Here is a 21,143-nt window from a genome sequence, read left to right on the forward strand (position 1 = left end):
CTGAAGAGAAAGGTCTTCCAAAGCGTTACTGATGTCAAATTTAAGAAATACAAAATAGCTATGCCATTTGCGGCACACTGAAACATTATTCTCAGCGATACCTATATTTTTTCTGTTTTTCTTCCAGAGTTGCACAGGACAGGGTGATCACTCCTGCGGCTATCCTTGTTCGTGCTTTCCGAAAGACAACAACGATCACTCCAAGGGGTGGAAGTGCGTCGGTGTAACAACGTATTCCCGTTAATGGATCCGTCCATCAGACAAACGTGGAAGAAAAACCGATAGAATAAACATTATTGCCAACTTTGTGATAGTCAATGTGCATTCGTCGATCACCTCAGCACATAGGCTAAGAGATTCACTGAACGTGAACGAAAGTACACTGCTCATGGTGTAAGAATATGGTAAGTGCATGAACACTTCGCAAAACGAGAGAGAGAGAGAGCTGAAGTTACACGTCTTCTGCGAGAGATGAGGCGGGAGATTCACAATTTTCCGAGAAATTTAGCAACAGCGCGCTTACGCATAAAACACTTCAGAGACCCATCCACAAACGTCATTATTATAGACTATCTTTACATGCACAGAGTCATCGAAGATGCGTCTGGAAACAAGCGACGTGTACATATAAAACCTGTTTTGATGTAGACGATGTCATTCGAATTGAATGATTGCCCAGCGCGATTAACATAAACGTTCTAATATCGAATAACTCGCGACTTTGTTTCCGTTACCATGATACCAAAGGAACTACGCGTTTCTTGTCGTCAGCATATTTGAATGTTTTCTTCTACGCTTTTACAAAGGGTCCTTTCTATATAAAAATTAAGGATCTATTGCTGCAGCACTTCGGAACGATGCATCAAATGTGCTGCCTGAAAGCTTATATACTGAAGTATATCAGAAAGAAGCTGATCAGCATCAGCTCTTATTGTTTTGCATATCACTTGGCTGCAAAAAATGCGCGTGGAGCGATTCGTTATGCTTGCGCCCCGCAGCGTCCGTGTATAAATACCTCGGCATTTTGAAGTGATATTATGGTCTATACGAAATAACATGTGCAGCAACCAGCCTGAATATGTCTGCTATAAAATTTGCACTCGTCCTAATGGTCATACCCACAGTCATGGTGGAGTAAGTATTATCTTCATTTCTTCCAGCTGCTAAGTAGAGCATAATTTCTTCTCTCAGTACAGTCCTTCGAGTATAATATATTCTTCCCTGTGGTGATTTCAAATTAAGGTCTACCTCATCAAAACTTGACCCCCATTTTTGCCTTTATCTTGGACAGCATGCTTCCTAGTGTTGCTCTTTTCTCGTTTGCTTATTTCCATAATAACTGTAATTATGAAAAATGTACTATAATGACGTCTCTTTTAGACATTCAGTTTTCAACCTTAATCATCCTATAAGCGCCTTGTAGTCTTCGTTTAGTGTTATCGTCGCATTATAAGACGACGCTATCAAGGGGGAGGCTGTTATAATTTATCTTTTCTCTTCTTGTATTTTATGCTAAAATACATTGACTTCAGCCATTGCATGTACTTAATGCTGACATTCTTCGCGTAACATTTAGCATATTTTCTCGCATATACAATTTCTTAGTTTGGCTTAAGTTTATTTCAACTTTACTTTTTAAAAATAATTGCATCGCTTGATTCACAACCTCAACTCCACAGTGACCAAACATCTGATGCACCCATGATGTGCAATCATGGGTGCAACCGTTCCCGAGTCGGCACATCGCGGCACCGCCACGTATATATATATATATATATATATATATATATATATATATATATATATATATATATATATATATATATATATATATATATATATATATATATATATATATTGTAGCGACGCGTTCCCTACTCAGTAATGGGTCGTCCTCTCGAGCGCCTTCCAGTGGGTCGTTCTCTTCTCTGAGAGCACGCCCCTCGTGCAGAGAGTCGCCCCACTGTCGCTGCCGTGCGCCGTCGCTGAGTGCCCGTTAATAAACGTCTTGACAATTTGGTGGAGAGTGCTGTGCCCTTTAAACAACTACGGTCCGCATTCGATGCCCTTGGAGCTTCGGTCCCGTACCGTGCCTGCTACCATGACTCAAGACGCCGCCCAGCAAACGCCTCCTCTTGCACCGACGCCATGTCCGGGTGTCCCCCGCATCCGCGACTCTCCTATCTTCACCGGCGCGGATGGCACCGACGTCGAGGACTGGCTCGCGATCTACGAGCGTGTGAGCGTCCCCAATAAATGGGACGAGGCAGGCAAACTGAGCAACCTCGTCTTCTACCTCGCGGGTGTGGCAAGTCTATGGTACAACAACCACGCATCCGATTTCGCTACGTGGTCCGCTTTCAAGACCGCCATCATCGACGTGTTTGGCCGCCCTGCCGTTCGCAAGCTGCAAGCCGAACAGCGTTTACGTGAACGAGCCCAGCAGTCCGGCGAGTCTTTCACGAGCTACATTGAAGACGTGCTCGACTTGTGCAAGAAGGCCAACGCAACCATGTCTGAAGCCGACAAGATCCGGAACGTCATGAAAGGCATCGACGACGATGCCTTCACCATGCTACTCGCCAAAAACCCTCGCACTGTGGCAGAGATCATCACGCTGTGCCAAAGCTACGAGGAGCTACGCCGGCAGCGTCTTATGACGCGTCGACCTCTAGCACGCGACGCCGATCTCGCTGGCTTGTCGGCCGTGTCGGACCACTCCGTCTTACTCGCCGAAATCAAGTCATTCGTGCGGGAGGAAATTGCCCGCCAGTTCTCCTTACTGGCCTTCTCTCACCCGCAGGATGTTGTACAGTCGTCGACCACACTGCTGCCTCCCCTACGCCGGGCTCTCGAGCAGGAAATCGCGGAGGTTATGACAGAATACCACCAGCCTCCTCCGGCGTCTGCGCCGCTCAGTTACGCACAAGTTGCAGCCAGGCCGCCCCCAGCGCTCCCTGTGGTGCCCCCGCTAACATACGCTGGAGCCGTCGCCAGGCCTCAGGCCTTCGAAGCGGGTGTACCGGCTGCGTACGCCGACATCATCCATACGCCCCGACTGCAGCCCACCATGCAGTCGTCATATCAGCAGCCGCCCCGTCCCTCGCGTCCTGCCACGTGGATGGGACCTAGCCCGGCAAACCGATGGCGCACTTCCGACAACCGCCCGATCTGCTTTGCGTGCGGTTGCGCCGGTCACGTCGCCCGCTATTGCAACCGCGTGCAGCCGCCTCGAGTCGGATCAGCCGTCACCAACCAGTCCAGCCGCCCGTATTATGACCCGCTGCCGCCTATGTCACCGACGTCACGCCCAGGTCCATCTACCCGTCGTTCACCGTCCCCACGACGCCGCTCACTGTCACCGATGCGGCCTCATCCGGTCGCACGAGACCAGGAAAACTAGTCGTCGCAGTCCAAGAGGCAAGGGCTGCGACGCTATCGAACAGCCAAAGCCCTCAGCAAAGCCCATCAAACGTAGTAGACGTGTTTGTAGATGGTGTGCGCACATCGGCCCTTGTAAACACTGGAGCTGCCGTTTCCGTTATGGACGCTAAACTTAGCCGACTACTACGAAAAGTGACGACGCCACTTTCCGGGCTCTCCCTCCGTACAGCCAGCGCTCACAGTATTCACCCGACAGCGGTATGCACAACCCGTGTCGTGATTCAGGACGCTCTGTACGCCGTCGAATTCATCATAATTTCCTCATGCTCTCACGACGTCATCCTGGGATGGGATTTTCTCGCCCGTCACGCCGCCGTAATTCGTTGCGCACCCGCCGAAATAGAGCTCTCACCATTCTCAGATTTGATGCCGGCGGACAGTCCACCGGCTGCGACCAAGGTACTCCTGAAAGACGACACCACACTTCCTGCAAACTCGTCAACGGCTGTGTCAGTCTGCTGCACAGGTCTCGCCGATGCCGTTGCACTCCTCTCTCCATCTGACCGCCTCTTCACTAGAAAAGGCTTGTTGGTGCCATTTGCGACCGTGCAAGTCATTCAGGGCGACACCGATATTTTTGTTACGAACCCATCCCCGTACATTGTTAGGTTGGTGCGAGGGGAATGTCTCGGCAGAGCTGAAGCCCTCGAAGACGCACAAGTTATGGACGCACCGGGTGATACGCACTGCGCCAGCTCCCATTCGCTCAGTGCTGTTTCCACATCTGATTCGTCACCCGCTGATTTATTTGGTTCTTCGATTGCTGAACACTTTACGTCGGTCGAGCGTTCCCAGCTTCTATGCCTGTTGGAAGAATTTCGTTCTTCGTTCGATGTAGCGCAAACTTCTCTCGGCCGCACGTCTGCTGTCACGCATCGCATCGACACTGGCGCCCAACCACCACTACGGCAACGTCCATATCGCGTGTCGCCTACAGAGCGTCGTGTAATTACCGAGCAAGTCGAAGACATGCTTCGCCGCGATGTTATTCGACCCTCAAACAGCCCCTGGGCGTCTCCTGTCGTTCTCGTTGCGAAGAAGGACGGCTCTGTGCGGTTCTGTGTGGACTACCGACGACTCAATAAGATCACCCGTAAGGATGTTTATCCCCTACCTCGAATAGACGATGCCATTGACAGCCTGCAAGGAGCAGAGTTCTTTTCATCGCTCGATTTGCGCTCAGGTTACTGGCAAGTCCCCATGGCGGATGACGCTCCACCGAAGACAGCGTTTGTCACACCCGACGGCTTGTACGAATTCAACGTCATGCCGTTTGGGCTGTGCAATGCGCCCGCGACCTTTGAGCGCATGATGGATACCGTTCTGCGCAACTTGAAATGGCACACGTGTCTATGCTACCTCGACGACGTCGTCGTTTTCGCCCCTGACTTCTCAACACACCTTCAACGCCTGCGGCAGGTTTTGACGCGCTTGAGCGACGCCGGGCTACAACTGAATCTCAAGAAGTGCCGATTTGCAGCACGGCAGCTGACGATACTAGGATACGTGGTGTCCAAGGACGGCATCCTCCCAGATCCAGCCAAGCTTCGGGCCGTGACAGAGTTCCCCAAACCTACGTCCGTCAAAGAACTGCGCAGTTTCGTAGGACTATGCTCCTACTTTCGGCGCTTCATCCGAAACTTCGCGACTATCATATCACCGCTGACGAAGCTCCTTGGAAGTAACGGGCCCCTCAATTCGTGGTCGTCAGAGTGCGACGACGCTTTCGCAAAGCTCCGTCGTTTGTTGACGTCTCCTCCCATTCTACGCCACTACGACTCTACGGCCCCTACAGAGGTACACACGGACGCCAGCGGTGTTGGCCTCGGTGCTGTCCTTGCGCAGCGCAAACCTGGGTTCCCGGAATATGTCGTCGCATATGCAAGTCGTACGCTTACTAAAGCCGAGACCACGGTGTTAGAAGTATTATAGGTGGACCGACGGCGCCTCCGGAAGCGGCGAACTTCTGTCCGCGGTTTGTGGCGTCTTGTTCACAGGGCCCTAGATGGCGCTACACTACTGGTGGCTCAAGAGCGGTATCAGGCGTGGTCGCTTCGGAGCTGCGACCGCCCCTCGAAATGAATAAAAAACTGTGCGTTCGCGCTATAACGAGCGCAAAAATAAATAAACAAATAAGAGCTTCGAATAAATCGAAATTTGGGCGATACAGCCGCTACCTGTTGAATATGTTGAATTTGCCACCGCGAAGGCTGGCGGTGGCAAATTCAACATATGCTTTCCTTATTCGGACAATTAGAGATATGACAGTGACGTCACGCTGAAATATGACAAAAATTAGTTCTATTTGTAGAAGTATAGTTTAGATAGTTAGAAAAAATACCGCATTAGCCTTAGTATTACAACAGAAAATGCACACTGTCTTTGCTGTCGCGAACATTCGAAGTAATTTGCGGTCGTTGATCGCGGATAAAAAATATGTGTCACGAATACGACTTTTTAGCTGGTCGTGCATAAAATACTGAATTTTAGCGAATGCCGGCAGCTAAGTTTGAGGCACCGACGAAGGATATGAAAAAGCGTCCTGGTTTGGCACTGCGAGAAGGGGAGACATTATGAATGGTGGATATATGTTTCCGATTCTTCTCTGTTGCCAACTGAGGAATATATTTCACTGTTTATGTCTCGCATAGTCACCCGAAGACAGCGTTACTACTTCGTCCTTCAAGGAACACGTCGATCGCAACGAGCGTAGCCAGTCAACCGCGATGGTACACCGGTTACGGTACTCGGCTGCTGACCGAAGTTCCCTAGTTCGATCCCAGCCGCGGCGGTCGCATTTTGATGGAGGCGGCATGCTAGAGACCCGTGTACTCTACGATGTCAGTGCATGTTAAATAACACCACATTGCCGAAATTTGTGGAGCTCTGCTACGGCGTGCCTCATAATCATAACGTGGTTTCAGCACGTAAAACCCCATATATTCTCATTGTTAACAAGCGTAGCTTTCGCACGGAGAGAGAAAGACTGCAAACGCACGTAGGTGTTAAAAAAAACGGGCCAACTCACGGCGTGGATGAACTCAAGACGATGAACTCAAAACGAACTCAATACTTCGTCGGCACGGCGTCATTATCCAGAGCCGCCTTTCGTGATGCGCTCACAAGAACGTGCCCTTTGTACACTGCTTCCCACGTCTTCGTTATGTACCTCGGCTCGAAGTGCTTCTCGCACACGTAATCAGTCGACTGCAGCACGCGGTCCTTGCGCGGAATCGCATGGCGCCAAACATTCAGGCGTTCCGCATCTCGGGGTGCAGAAAAATCGACTTTTCAGTGCAGGTCTTGTACAGAGTTGCACCGCGGCACAAAACACTTTTTGCCCATTTCACGGCTTTCTCACTCGACTAGCATGACCTGCCATCGCACAAAAAGAATTAAATGAGGAAGCAATGTGGCGACAACTACTTCGTCACCGTGGCTTTGTCGGAAGAGAGGCCGGCGCGCGCCGCTGTGAGCCTCTTGACTGCTCCTGCCATCTCGCGGCGTGACGGCGCGGAGGAACCGAAGTTCGACGCAGCGAGCGCATGGCGCCGGTGCTGCGTCGTTCCACCTGTACTTCTAACACCGTGGCCGAGACCAACTACACCGTAACGGAGAAAGAATGCCTGGCAATCATTTGGGCCCTTACAAAGTTCCGACCTTATTTGTATGGTCGCCCATTTGATGTGGTCACCGACCATCATGCACTGTGCTGGTTGTCGTCATTGAAGGATCCCTCAGGCCGTCTTGCCCGTTGGGCACTTCGCCTGCAAGACTACGACATCCGCGTGCTGTACCGCAACGGACGTCAGCATGCTGACGCCGACGCCCTGTCGCGCTCTCCCTTGCCTGACGACAATGCGCGCAACTCAGCGTCTCACTTTGTCGTTTCTTCCATCGATATTCACACCATCGCTACCGAGCAGCGCAAGGATCAATGGATTGCCTCACTGATAGACTTGCTGACTGATCCATCGGCCACACCATCCACTCGCTTGTTGCGTCGTCAAGCCCACCATTTCGCCGTTCGCGACGACCTGCTCCACCGACGCAATTACAACGGCGACGGCCGCCAGTGGCTACTTGTAATACCCCGCAGTCTGCGTTATGACATATGCGAGTCGTTCCACTCTGATCCGCAGTGTGCACACCCTGGGGTATCGAAAACCTACCACCGCATTCGCCAACGCTATTTTTGGCGAGGGATGTACCGCTACGTGGAGAAGTTCGTTCGCTCCTGCATCGATTGTCAGCGCCGCAAAACTTCAACGCATCTGTCGCCAGCAGGTCTGCAACCTCTACCTTGCCCTTACCGACCGTTTGGGCGCGTTGGCATCGATTTATATGGGCCACTTCCCCTGACGTCCGCTGGTAACCGCTGGGCCATCGTCGCTGTAGACCACCTCACGCGATACGCTGAAACTGCTGCCCTCCCTGCGGCTACAGCGAGCGATGTGGCCTCCTTCCTGCTCCACCGATTCATGCTGCGTCACGGTCCACCCCAGGAGCTGCTCAGTGATCGAGGCCGTGTCTTCTTGTCGGAAGTCGTCGAAGCCATTCTCAAAGAGTGCAACGTTGTTCACCGCAAAACTACTGCTTACCACCCGCAGACGAATGGCCTCACCGAACGCTTCAACCGCACGCTAGGCGACATGCTCTCGATGTACGTCGCCGCCGACCACACGAATTGGGACGTCATTCTGCCCTTCGTCACGTACGCGTACAATACCGCTCCTCAGAGCACTACTGGTTTCTCACCATTTTTCTTATTGTATGGCAGGCACCCGTCGCACACCATCGACACAATCCTTCCCTACAAGCCGGATCGATCTGAATGTGCGCCTATTTCTGCCACAGCCAGACTTGCTGAGGAGTGTCGCGAGCTCTCCAAGACCTTTAATACGCATAGCCAAGAGCAGCAGAAAAGCATTCGCGGTGACACCACCAGTTCTGTGCCCACGTTCCTTCCTGGAGCGCTCGTATGGCTCTCGGTCCCTACCACTGCACCTGGCCTCTCTTCCAAACTACTGCCCAAATACGAAGGCCCCTACCGTGTCGTCGAACGCACATCCCCGGTGAATTACCTGATCGAACCCATCGACCCATCTTCGGACATGCGCCGTCGAGGGCGCGACATTGTCAACGTGGCGCGCCTGAAGCCCTACCATGACCCGCTCATAGTGACAAGTTGCTAGGTCGCCAGGCGGCTCCCTTTTCGTAGCCGGGGTAATTGTAGCGACGCGTTCCCTACTCAGTAATGGGTCGTCCTCTCGAGCGCCTTCCAGTGGGTCGTTCTCTTCTCTGAGAGCACGCCCCTCGTGCACAGAGTCGCCCCACTTTGACTGTCGCTGCCGTGCGCCGTCGCTGAGTGCCCGTTAATAAACGTCTTGACAATATATATACATATATATATATATATATATATATATATATATATATATATATATATATATATATATATACATATATATATATATGTATATATAAGTCCTTGAACAGCCTTTCACGCATGAAATCACGCGGTCTAAGCAGCCCATGCCAGCAACGAGCGCACAGTAAAAACGTCCACGGGCATGCAGTGATCGTCCATTGCAAATGTGCAACGTTTGGCACTTTGATGTCTCCATCCTGCATGTTCTAATTAGCTCTAAATGAAAGACCCGTCACAATCTACAGACGCTAAAAGTGCATCGCTAGCTTTTTGCTACACTAACGGAAGCAACGCAAATCAGAGTAACCTGAGTGTACACCCCCGTGTGCAACAGCATAAAAGGAGAGAGGAAAATAGGAGAGGCCAAGCTCTCGCAGAGTACCCACAGCACCGAGTGCCAAGGCGGGGTGCCCCGGTGGCACAGCAAATCGAAAACAGTGCCTCCTTCATTGACAGTTGCCACTTCAACCACGTGACCAACGTTGCAATATGGTCGATGCTCGGTTGTGACCACGTGACCATCGATATGGTCGATGCTCGGTTGTGAAGCGCCCTCTCGGAGGGCTGTGCTTGGAGTCCAGGGGTGAAGGGCAACACGGGAAAGCATTTATGGTTAGAGTCCACAGCACGTTCATGGCGCTGCCAGAGCAGTACAATGTGCTCAGAAGAGAGAAGAAATAGTAGAGAAGGAAAGGCAAGGAGGTTAACCAGTATAGGACAACCGGTTTGCTACCCTACACATGGGGACAGGGTGGGGGAGATTTAAAGATGGAGAGGAAAGAAAGAGAGAAAGATAGCACATGACACAGCACACATAGAATCAGTAGGTCACTCTTGCGTGGTAGCATAGCACACATAGAAACAGTCGGTCACTCTTGCGTGGTAGTTGGTCACTTCTGCGTGGTACGCGACATTTCTGTCACAGGCGCTTGGCCAAGTTCGTCGCTCTCAAAAACCTCAGCAGTGCCTTCGTCGCCTTCAGTTGTGATGTGCTCAGAGGTTATGAAGTAACTAGGACCCGCCATGGTGGACTAGTGGTTACAGTGCTCGACCGCCGACCGGTTTTGGAATTGAGTCCCGCATGCCGATGGAGGCGAAATGCTAGAGGTCAGTTTACTTAAATTTAGGTGCACCTTAAAGGACCCGAGGCAGTCGATATATCGGGAGCCTTCCACTACGGCGTCTCTAATATCGTTAGCGTGGTTTAGCGACGTCAAAACGCCATAATAATTAAATTAGCGAGGAGTTTTCTGCTGTTCCTAACATAGCGGAGAGTTAGTACGAAAAAAAAACACCTGTTTCATGTTGTCACACTTTTCATGTTGTTGTTTCAGCCGTGTTGCTAACTAGAGCGACTCGACAACAGAAGCGTTGGCACATGCCGCGGTAATTACTCAAATAAGTTCGGCTTTGTTACGTGGTTCAATACTCGGCTTCAATCATTACGAAACACCGAAAGCATTGTATCGGTGTTTATGTATGAGTAACAGTTAACATAAAATCGGCCGGGCAGGCCGGCTATCCCAAATGTTTGGAAACCTGTAGCAACTCCTTTCCTCATATAAAGCGCGAACGCGTGCAATGCACAAAATTAAATTCATGCTAATTATACAAAAAAACGCGTTAATACACGAATTCATCAACAATCTAGAAGAAGCCACGCATTCGTTCTCCCTGACACGACAGACGCTTGCTACACCACGTTAAATTATAGCTACAAAATTACCTTGTTAATCTCATTAGCGGTCGGGCATACCTAAATACTTTGTAGGCAAAGCGGCAGAAAAAAAGGAAGACTTAGAAGGTGAGCTGAACAATGGGAAAAAATTATTTGAAGAACAAATTCTAAAGGCACGGTGACATTATCGTCCGAGGTAGAGACGACAACAGAGCTCATAAACGATCCATTATACCAATTGGCACAAAATCATTAGTTATGAAATAAGGCAACACTGATGCGTTTATGTTGCCTACGTCGTCTCCTTCCCCATTGTAATTTTCTACACAAGGCTTTCCTTCTTTGACGATGAATCCCTTACAATTTGCTCAAATTTCGATTGTTTTAGCATCATTAATAGGGAACTTGTGAAAGTGTGTATCAATCGTCGAGCTGACAACAATATTAGAGAAGCAAGTTCGGCTAGTTGGTGTGTATTCACTACAGACATAACAAAATAACAAAGGTGACGGCAACAGAGAGGACACGGCGCTAAGCCGTAGCGCCGAGTCCTGTCTATTGCCTTCACCTCGTCTCTTGTTGTTGTTTTTTTTCGCAGCATAGTTATGTCTGTTGACAAGGGTAATGCGTTTACGTATGAAATCAGTGTTAAAAAGTACAATGTCATTAGGAAAGAATGAATGCTTGTCGTCATTCTCGTAACAGGCGTGTTCTTTTTTTTCTGCATTCCTCTGAAGCTGGAGAAGGGACGTGTTTATACAGTCGTTGGCACATCACACCATCATTGTACGTCGTTCTTTCTTGCAATCTTTCATTCTAAGAAAAGAGAAGTAACATGTTTTCGCAAGCATAAACATTAATATATGCGAAAGATACATTATAATTGAGCGCGTTAGCACATGTCAACCTCAAAACGTCGAAGCAGAACCAAAATCTATTTGATACTTTTTTTATGTTATCAATCGACAGGAGAACACTCAATCCTTACGCGAAACATTAATAAACAATGAATGAACACTATATACAATATACTGAAGCCACTGGTTTTACTGCGTGGCATACTTTTGCTAGAAAAATGGGAAGTCTCCAAAATCGGCTCTGCCAAGATTTTTGTGCCGTACTTCAAGCTTCGGATAACGCGAATTGAAAAACCGCATCTACAATGAATCACTCGAACCGGCCTATATGCAACCCCGTCTTAACTACGTCCACAATATGCATCTTGACGACTGAGTGGCCTATTAAACTATTCATATAAAACTAGAAAGGTGCACTTGACTGTACCGAATGCTACAGAAATAACTGCTAATTAGAAAATGAATTTATTGGTGTTGCGCTACTGGGCTGATGGACGAGGGTTCGGTTCCCGGCCATGGTGGTTACATTCCGATAGCGACGAAACCCAAGAATACCTGTGTACTTATAGGCTTAGCTGCACGTCAAGTAACCCCATCTGACCACAATTATTCCGCAGTCCTCAGCTCTGCAGCATGCTTCATAATAAAGCCGCGGTTATCGCCCATAAAGCTTCAGCAAAGGTCTGCCTTTTACATTTTCCTGTGCGGCCCACTGCCGTCTTGGCAGAGTTTTGATAGGCGCCGTGGTATCTGGTATTGCCAGAGCGAAAGCCTTCGAGATCAAGAGGCGTTTCGCGCACTTTTCCGCTAGGGTAATGACGCATATGCGCCGTGGCGTCATAAAAAAGTCGGATCACTAGTATAGTTAGTTAATAAAAGCTACCTTTGTGCGCGTCCTTTTCAACATTTGAGAATTGCTGAGATTCCTTCTGCGGTTTATCACCAATGAGGGGCCGTTTATCATTGCAAAATATAGTCAGTGCACTCACCCCGCTGACAATCTCACAATGAAATTAGACGCAGGTCATGGAAGCCGCTTAACACTTGTCTAGTGGGTCAGGTACTAGCAGTCCCGTCGCGTAGACAGGCAGGCTGGTAATGGCTATGGAGCAAACCCTCGTTGCCAAACGTTTTGGGCTGGGGGACTGGATGGGCAAGCACCGGTAGTTCTGGACGCCGGATTGAAAAAAAAAGCGAATTAAAGCTAGTAAATGTAACTTCAAAATAAGCTAGAAAAATCAAGGGAAATATCGAACGATCTGTTCTTGTTAGTAATACAAAGCCAACGGATGATGACTGGAAAAGCATAGGGTTTGTTATTTCTAGCGTTCGATTGTAACTATTACGGGAACAAAGTAATGAAAGTAGACGAAAAAACTGCTTCCCGCCGGCGAAAGCCAAATACCGCACTGCAAAAGTCACAGAGTCTTGTATACATTTGCCTACAACGACTCGAAGGCAAAAGACATCTTCCTTTTCCGCTCAGCCGATTTTGTTGTGTCCCCCTCCCCCCCAGTAACTATCTTCCCCCTACGTCGTTTTGCGCTGCCTCCGGGATCGTCGACATTGGAAGCTTTCTGCAAATCACGCGGTTTTGCTTTTCCTCCAGGATCTGCCCACCTAGGACCAAGTGACGATTTCATGCAGTGACGTCATCATGTGACGACACGTTATGTGACGTCGTCACATGATCATTTTTTCTATCGCTGATGTTGTCCCCGCCGCCGACGATCCCCTTCGGCGTTAGATCCAAGGCTTTCACCTAAATACGCGACGTGTGGGTTTTGATTATATACCTTCTTCTCACAGAATTACCTACTCAACTGAGGAGTCAGCGGAGGAGTTAACGGAGGCGTCAGCGGAGGAGTTAACGGAGGCGTCAGCGGAGGAGTTAACGCAGGAGGACTCCCCTCCCCATCACTACTGCCTATATCGCTATATCAACAAAGTAAGCAAGAATCTAGTTTTATTTGAGTTGCTGCACGAATCTCTTGGATACTTATATTTCTCCAAGAGCAGCTGTTTAGATGTGCTGGTAACACTCCTTATATAACTCGAAACTTTCTCAAATTCAGCAACTTCCTTAAAACGTCATAGAGCTACCAGAAATGCCCAGTCTATATCACAGCAGGAGATGCTTATTGAAAGCTACAGGTACACTCGATCAGCTTTCCAAAAATAGGGAATCCACACCAAGGTATGAAGGAAGGTACTAAAGAGAGGTATTAAGCGCCTATTTGCCTAGGGGAGAATGTACAACGCAGCGTTAGAGAGCTCGTGTCGCAGAAATTCCGGTGTCGCCGACGGTGTCCGCGTCGCTACCGACGCTTATGAGCGACAAATAGTCCGTGAGCGAAAAATCGAGAAAGATGCAAATAAAATAAACAATAAAACTCTTCGGTCCCATTGAGGATCCAAACCGGGCCGTTTGCGTGGCAAGCAGGTGTCCTACCGTAAGGCCACAATGTTACTTGCAACTGCTTCGGGAAAAAACAGCACATAAATGTCATGTAGTGGAAGGAGTCTCCTTAACGCATTTTGTTCGGCAGGTGTCACGACGAAACTGAGTGAAAATGAGCCCATTCGGCAATTTGTAGGCGCATTGGCGAGGCCGTCAAACTACGTTTTTTGCACGACGCTATGCTTCGAAAAAAGCCGGGATAGTGCAGCCATCGCCGCTAAAAACACACACGAACTTTCAAAGAGCTCCAAAAATGGACAACTATGTCCATCTAGCGGAAAACATACCAAGCCAACGTCTCCGTTATAGGCCTCCGAGATGGCGGGCGCGCGGCGTCCTCGCCATCTCGGAGGCCATGCTCCTTTCTAGAGGAGGCGTTGATCAAGCAAACAGGAAACATTAGATAATGTGCTGCCATCTGTGAGGCATTGTGAGAAATATGTCTCGACCAGCAGAGGGAAGTGCTTTAGATCGAAAGCCTTTACCAGTGCCTGTACCATTACTATAGATACATAGCGCGCGCGTGTGTGTGTCTGTGTGCGTGTGTGTGCAACAACACACATTAATAAGCGTGCACTTAGTGGTTGAAGTGCGCACTGGGGGCCGGATTTCGCTATCGCGTTCAACTCTTACAGGCGAAGCTTAAGGGTCCCCCAATTTTTTCGTCTCATATTGAGATGGGTAATAAAGACAATTTCTCTAACAGTTTTTATCAGGCGCAAATTCTTCAGGACCACAAATTCAATTTCCTTTTTGTCAGTTTTGCTTCTTAATTTCAGCCACATCATCTGCATACTATTATTCATTTCAGCTCTTGCCATGCTTTATTACAATGTGTACAATAAAGTCATAGTATCTCATAGAGCACTGGTGTTTGCGACAATCCTATTGTTGGTGCATGCTTGGAGGGTCTCTACACGCCAATGTTAATCTAACTGATGTAGCACAGTTAAGGCGAATAGAGGAGCTGCTACCATTTCCTTAAGACGGATAGTTCTTTTCAGTTAGCATCAAAACAAAAGATATGAAAGACATATAAAGGTAACTTGTGTGCTCCGAGAGTTCAAACACACAGCTCGTTCTAACAGAACCAGCTCAGTGTGTTCAAATAAAAACGTCTGAGCATGTTCGCGGACCCCCTTTAATTTTGCGACGGACCCCCTTTAAAACGCTGCGCGACGACCTCATCCAGCCGTCCAAAAGTCCATGGGTGTCTCCCGTGGTGTTATTCAAAAAGAAAGATGAAATCCTACCTTTCTGCATCGATGGTCGTCGCCAGAACAAAATCACAAAAAAGGACTTGTATCCTCTTCCATGGATAGACGACGCCCTGAATTGATTACTCAACGCGAAATACTTCGCGTCGATGAACCTCAAGAACGGCTACTGGAAAACCGAAGTAGACGAGAGACCCAGGGAAGGCTTCCTTTATAACCTGAGACGAGCTCTTCAAGTTGAAGGTCATTACCTTTTTGTCTTTGCTGGGCACCCGCGACCTCCCAACGCGTTATGGATACGGTGCTGGCAGGGTTGAAGTGGCAGACTTAACTGGTTTACCTCGATGACGTCGTTATGTCTGCCTCAAACTTCGACGAACCCCTGCGGCGTCTTGAACTGTACTTCAAGCACAAGTCGAGAAATCATCCGTACAACGATTTGTCAACTTGTGCGCCTATTACAGACGCTTCGTCATAGAATATTCACGGATCGCCGAGCTATTAAGCCAACTCACGAAAACCGACGGGGAATTCAAGTAGGAACTTTAGAAGAGTAGAAATGTGCGTCAGTTGGTGATGCATACATAGCTAAATGAAGCGCAATAAACCGGACCAACTAAACGGGACAACTACATGCTCATTATACATTCCGCATTCCGTCCAGATGTTCTTGAAGATTTACATGACGACGCGATGGCTTGACACCTCGGGTTTTCCTGCAGGCTCGCGAGGATACAAGAAAAGTAGTACGCCTCACTTCCGACATCACCCATTACGTAAGAACTTGCCGAGATTGTCAGGGACGGAAGAACGCGCCGCCTAGAATACCCAGACTACTGCAGCTCATCGAACCACCTCGCCAGCCGCTCCAGGAAATCAGGATGCACGTACTGAGGCCGTTCCTGACGTCGACTTCCGGAACTAAATGAATTGTCGCAGATACCGACTACATCACCCTCTGCGCCGAGACAAGTGCCTTGCCCAAAGGCAGTGCTGCCAAGGTAGCCAAGTTATTAGTTGAGAACATCATCCTTAAGACGCCCCTGAGGTCTTCATCACCGAAGAAGTACGGCCTTTACGTCTGACCTAACTTTGGCGATCTTGACATACAGCCAGACAAGCAACCACCGAACCATAGATTATCACCCAAAGAACAATGGCCTGAACGAGCGTCTAAATAAGGCCATCGCTTGACATGCCGTCCATGCACGTTGACGTCGAACACAAGGCGTGGTATTCCTTCGTTTCGTACGTGACCTTCGCATACAACACAGCAGGGAAAGAAACCACGCAGCTGACGCCATACGTATTGGTCTACGGAAGGAGCCCAGCAACGACGATCCACGCCATGCTACCCAGAGTCACCGACGAAGCAAAACCCAGACGTCACCTTCAGAGCGGCGAAGAAGCCCGACAGTTTGCCCATCTGCGCATCTAGAGTCAACGAAAGACCGACAGCCGTCGTTACACGTTCGACGACGCCACGTAGAATACCCGCCCGACGATCGGGTCTAGGTCTGTATCGTGCCTACTCGTTCATGTCGTGCGCTTAAGCCGTTCTATGTGCGTTAAGGAACCTGGGGACTTCTATTTGCTTGCTGTAATATTCTTTCTTATTGCATCCATGTTTTCAATTCCATGTTCTCTATTAAGCATGAGGGCGATGCTTTTAGGGGCAAAGCTCCTTAAGGCGGCACCCGTTCGTCCCTCGTAGTCGTAGTAATCGTAGTGCGTAATTAGTCTTACGCTTTGACCTCCAAGGTGGTGCCGGTGGGAGAGTTTTCCTGTGCGTTGTTGAACAATAAAAAATTCGCAGCGTGCGCGTTAACTAAAAGCCGAATTCTTCTGTCTCTCATTCCCCATTAGCAGCCATTGGCATGTTCCAGTAGGAAACGTTAGTAGAAGTAGAAGTGTAAGTGTTAGCTAAAAGCCGACTTCTTCTGTCTCTCATTCCCATTAGCAGCCATTGTTTACCTCCAAGGTAGTGCCTGGTGAGATTTCTCCTGTGCGTGATTAAACAATAAAAGTTTTGTTCAAAACGCCGTTGATTGATGAAATAAACCAACGAAAGACGCCAGATGTTTTGTAAAAGCAAAACGAGAGAACGCCAGATGTTTCTAAAGCAAAACGAAAAGACGCCAGCTGCTTAACGAAAGACGCCAGATGTTCTCTAATGCAATGGTTTTCTAAACAATGAAAATTCACAGCGTACATGTAAAATTAAAGTGAGCTGCAAGTCGTCATAACTCATCGAACCTTTAGTATAAGCGCGCCCGATCTCACGTCGGTGATGATGTACTGGGCAGAATTCACGGAAGATTCACGGTTTACCGATGAACCTTCGCAGCTTCGCCCACTCATCATCATTCACTCCGTGGATATGCTGTGATTTTTTTCAGAGAGGGACATCGCCACGCGTGTTTTATTTTGGTGTATTCGGGTTTCACCCGCAAACACTATTAGCAGTGCTCGGTGCAGAACGCACCGCATCGTTTGAGAAGCTTTGCGATTGTTTGAGATCGATGTTTTAAGATTATGCTCAGGACGCGAATAGTCTACTTTATGCGAGAGCTTACGTGAGCTCCAACAATAACGCGGGAAGGTTCGATGACCGATGTATAAAACGTGACGCGTTACACTGATGATGAGTTAACTCGATGGCCGACGCTGTTCTCGCCGCTAAGTGTACAGGCGCGGCCACTGTTAGAGGTAACACGGCGTGCGTTGCCGCGTTCCTCGGACCACCAAGCGGGCGCTGCGAGTAGTATTGTGCCGCAAGCGCAATCTGCGTCAGAGGCGGAGTTAGCTGCGGGTCGCCTTTTAAGGCGCGTTCACACTTGGCCTCGAAGGGGGCGAAAGCGGCAAAGACTCCGGAAATTCACTCGCTTCGCCGCCTAAGCGGCCGGAACCACGCGGCGAGCCGCGGACGCGAAAAAATCGGTCCGATACCGATTTTTCCGCCATGCAAAAGCGGATCGCCTGGCCGCTTCACGGGAAGACGTACCTTGGCTGCACTAGCTCAAACCACGTGATGTGAACAACGGCCAGCCGCAAGTTCAACATGGCGGCCAGGGCGTCGGCGGTGGCTCGCATCGGCGCAATTGCAAACTACCGGTGCAGCAAGACAAAGTTCACAGCCTCGACAAGGACGCGTTCCTCGAGAGCCTGGTTTGGATTAAGATTGCCGAGAAGACTGGAATTCGCAGAAGGGGAAGCAGCAGCGAGTCGGCGTGCCCCGACGTGTCTCGCTTTTGCACAGCCAGGTGAATCCGCCAGCGCTGCTGGCGTGTCCGCTTATGTAGCTTCTGCTGGTGTATGCACCTCCCGAAACAGTGGTTTGAAAAGGTGAAAGCTATTTATTTTCCGTGTTTTGCATGCATAACTTGAATTCGGTACGAAATTAAATGCTCTGGAAACGGGAAAAAGAGAATGAATTCTCGAAGTGGCGAAGGCGGCGCCGGTGACGGCATGCTGGAGAGGCAGAACAAATGTGAACATTTTCGACGCGCGCGACCATGGTTTTCCGGCCGCTCTGGCGCTTTCGCTTTCTCTTGGTTTCTCAAGTGTGAATGCACCATTACGGTTCCTCCCGCTTCGCCGCACGCGCTCTTGTAAAGCGCTCGCGCAAACTATCTTTCGCCGCTGGCGGCGAAGTGGGAGGAACCGTAGAAGACGACGCGCCGCTAACTCCGCCTCTGGCGGTGATTGCGCTTGCGCCGCAATACTTCGCGCGGCGCCCATCGCAATGCTCCGTGCTGCGCGGCCACCCGCTCCGTGTTACCTATAACAGTAGCCGCGCCTGTACAGCTTGCATTGCTTCTGCTTTGAATCTCATTTTCCGGGCACAAGTTCGCCCAAATGAAGGGTTTCGCCTTCAACACGCCGACTTCTGAATTCGCCAACGTCACTCCCACGGGACAATATGTTATATAGATCCCCAGGTCCAGTCAAGCTGTTTGCACAACTGTTTGCTTGGGGGATCCCAACAAGTGTGTGGAAATAAAGAGGTTTCTCATTATGATTCTGAATACCATTCGAAATCAGCAAGAAATAGGCACTTTTGGTGAGGAAATGCTCAAAATAAATTTTTAACACGGTAAGAAGCTAAATGTCTTTTGTATTTCAACAAATTTTCATGACGCATACTGAGCGTTTGTCTGTATACCTTTAAGCTTGAACCGAGGAAATGTTAAGACCGACACATGAACATCGCAAGTGGCAGTCGTAATGTACTCTGACATGTTGTTTCTGAACGCAGAACTTATGTGAGAGAGCATTGGTATGAACAGTGCATTGACGTATGCATTTTTCTTATGCCTTTCCAGACATGCGGTGCCGATAGCGGTAACCTACACTGCGGCAGGGGCTGCAATTGTACCAAACAAAGTACAAGATGGGTGTGTCAGTGGGATTCTACAGAAGGAAATAAGCGAATAAATATTACATGGTTATATTCCTAACGTGTTGCAGCTTTTTCTTAATAGGCGAAACACTGATTGCGCCTTCAATTTACTTGGCAACAACACAGACCAATCTTCGTAGTTTTAGTGAACTGGTTGGATGCACTAAACAAGAATGAGAAGTTTTCTGTAGCACATAGGCGGTAGTTGGAACGCGGCACAAAAGCAGCATATTGACGTAATCACATTTTTATTTTTGTTATTTCCCATCTGCTTAAAAGAGCTACAAAACAAAAGCAGCATTGGCGCCTGCAATGTATATTAGTCGAAAGATTATGTCCTTATCACAACTTCCGTAGTAACTGTTATTACATACGAACTGTGGATTACATTTTGTGGGTGTTAAAATTTTAACTACTCACAAATAATCAGGTAAGGAGCCTAGACATTCGAAGGCCGGTTTAAGTACAAGCGGCTGCCCTTTCTCTATGTAACGCGTGAACGCCCTCTATGCACAAAGGCAAAAATCATGCAAATCCTTCAGCAAGTATACAAGGTGTTTCAGTAAGTAGAACCAGATATTTAAAACACAAGTGGTTAACCACAATTGAATGAAACCAACGGTGTGTGGTGGTGCTTTTACAGCGAAAGCTGTTATGAGATCATTTCACCGGCCGTTTTTGGTGCCGTAGTTGTCCGCCGCCGCCGCCGCCGCCGGTGTCCGTAACCAGTATCGCTCGAAATAAGAAAAAAAACTAAATAAGAAAAAAATTCCAGGATGGAACGAGGTTCGAACCTGGGCCCTCTGCGTGGGAGCCCAGTATTCAACCTCTGAGCCATGCCGGTTCTTGAAACTGCTTTGCAAAAAGGTCCTATACAGGCTTCATGTCGGGAACGAACCACATTAGCATATGCAATATAGCGTCGTAAAAGAGTAGAATAATCACCAAGCGTCGCACAACGCGAATTCTGTAACCAGGCGTCACACAATGCGAATTGCGCAACGAGTAGGTTGTTAAATGCTTCCAACCCATTACAAAGAACTCTGCCATAATTCTTCATCGTCATCACGCACAGCATCAACAAAGTGCGCATAATGCCTTACATGCGTTTAGCAGGTACCACGGCTGTCTGTAGAATGACGAAAAATGGCACAGTGCCTACTGCCCTACTTCTCAAAAATTACAATGATTTGTAGCGTAGTGGGTTCCTCGCAAGTGCACTTCTGTTGGTTGCCAAGGAAGCCGATAAGGCTCCCATGATCCATTTCCTCAGGGTCTCAATAAAGTCAATTCTCTCTCTCTCTCTCTCGCTCTACGTTTCTCCGGTTAACGTATGTTATAAAGCGTGGTGGGACAGTTAAATAACGACAGGGCGTCACAAAATATGCATTACGTAACTAGTGGGTCGTTTAGAGCTTCCAACCCATTACAAAGGGCGCAACCATAATTATTCATCGTCATCAACTGCCGCATCAACAAACTGCACATAATCGCTTACATATGGTACCTCGCTTCTCCGCAGAACAACGAATAATGTCGTGCTGGGCCTGGGTGCTTCCCAACTTCCAAAAAATTACGCTTCGTGGCGTAGTGGGTACGTTGCTAATGTACCTGTATTAGTAGCCACAGGAGAGTTTATGACGGGCTCTAGAA

At 48.8% G+C, this 21,143-nt stretch overlaps 1 long non-coding RNA gene across 4 annotated transcripts; it reads left to right on the forward strand.

The window, feature by feature from the left end:
* Nucleotides 1-1,011: 1,011 nt before the first annotated feature.
* Nucleotides 1,012-19,542, forward strand: LOC119407076 (uncharacterized). 4 transcript variants are annotated; one of them, XR_005186618.2, is made up of 4 exons: nucleotides 1,046-1,134; nucleotides 11,291-11,339; nucleotides 13,220-13,358; nucleotides 19,414-19,542. It is a non-coding gene; the product is annotated as an uncharacterized LOC119407076 (long non-coding RNA). The 4 variants fall into 4 exon arrangements; XR_005186619.2 differs by lacking the exon at nucleotides 1,046-1,134 and adding an exon at nucleotides 1,711-1,758; XR_005186617.1 differs by lacking the exon at nucleotides 11,291-11,339 and having other exon boundaries at nucleotides 1,012-1,134.
* The last annotated feature ends 1,601 nt before the right edge of the window (nucleotides 19,543-21,143 follow it).

The sequence above is a fragment of the Rhipicephalus sanguineus genome, chromosome 10 (assembly GCF_013339695.2).
Source record: "Rhipicephalus sanguineus isolate Rsan-2018 chromosome 10, BIME_Rsan_1.4, whole genome shotgun sequence".
In the NCBI taxonomy this organism is placed as follows: domain Eukaryota; kingdom Metazoa; phylum Arthropoda; class Arachnida; order Ixodida; family Ixodidae; genus Rhipicephalus; species Rhipicephalus sanguineus.